Source organism: Pteropus vampyrus, unplaced genomic scaffold (genome assembly GCF_000151845.1).
Source record: "Pteropus vampyrus isolate Shadow unplaced genomic scaffold, Pvam_2.0 Scaffold206, whole genome shotgun sequence".
NCBI lineage: Eukaryota > Metazoa > Chordata > Mammalia > Chiroptera > Pteropodidae > Pteropus > Pteropus vampyrus.
Window position 1 is genome coordinate 1,933,199 of NW_011888987.1, and position 1,494 is coordinate 1,934,692.

Genomic DNA, 1,494 nt, shown 5'->3' on the forward strand with positions numbered 1-1,494 from the left:
AGGAGTCTTATATTTTTTCAGACAACATCCATGAAAGAGTAATTGACTATTTTAATAACTTATAAGTGAGGTAAAGTCAAATCTCAGACCTAATATTCTACTATGATCGTAGAATTATCTATTTCTCGTTTTACTTCTATCCATTCTTGATTAAATGAGAAGCCATACTGGATAAGCCCACATATCAATGGACTATAGATTGCCTCTAGGAACTATTAGTAGCCTCTAGTTCCTGAAGGTGGCCTCCTATTGACAATCAGCAAAAAGTTGGGGTCCTCAGTTGTAAAAAGAAATGAATTCTGCAACAATCTGAATGAGCTTAGAAGCAGATTATTCCTCCGTAAAGCCTCCAGATGATTGTTCATTCCAGCAGAAACCTTGATTGTAACCTCAAAAGAAAATTCAGCTAAGCTGTGCTTGGACTACTGATCCATGGGAACTGAGAAATAATAAATGTATATAGTTTTATGCTGCTAAATTTGTGATAATTTTCTATGCAATAACAAAAATAACTACACTTTCTATTGATTATTATTTTCCTGAGAATGTGTCACAATTTCCTAGTTCTTTCTTTGTCAGGTAATTTTGGATTGTATCCTAGATAGAGACTATCTAGGATTGTATCTTAGCTAGAGTGCTATAGAGACTTTGGATTCCTTTATATTTCTTTGAAGAGTGTTAATATTTTCATTTTGGCAGGCAAGTAACTTGATTTAATTTTCAAACTGAAACTCTTCTTCACCTATGGCATCTCAAATCCCAGTTCAATTTTTTTGGTCCTTGTGATTCAGAAACTTAGGTAGAATTAATAGACAGAATCTAGGCTTATCCTTCTCTGGCTTTTTTACTTTCACGGTTACTTGTTTTTGTTTTGTTTTGTTTTGTGTTTTGTTTTTGTTTTTGCTTTTTTTTTTTTTTTTAAGGCTGTGGTTACCTTGAGATGTCTTTTATTTCATACACCAGAAAGACCATGGGTTGATATTCTGGTCAAAATGGTAGAACAGGTGAAGGTTATGCTTGCCTCTTCTTACAATCACATCAAAATTACAACTAAACTACAGAACACCCATCATTGAGAATAGCCTGAAGTCTAGCCAAACAAAAGTCTTACAATTAAGGACATACAGAAGAAGCTACCTCAAGATAAGTAGGAGGAGTGGCGGCACAGAATGGGCCAGTTCCACACCCACATGTGATGATGGTTTAAAATTAGGAGGGAAATCTCAGCAGTGGAGGTCCCCGCAAAAGAACAAGGGGTCCCAGCTCCAAACCAGGCTCCCTAGCATAGGGTTCCAGTGCTACAAACTGCAGTCCCTACAATTTCAGGCTGTGAAAACCACCAGATATTGTGGCTGAGTGAGAAGGAGGACAGCTGGAGTTCTAGGCATTCCTATTAAAGTGCCTGTGCATAGACTTATTCGCTGACAGACTCACTCACTCTGAGCTGTAGCACGGGTACAACAGCTTGAAAGGTACCAGGAACATAAAGGGAAG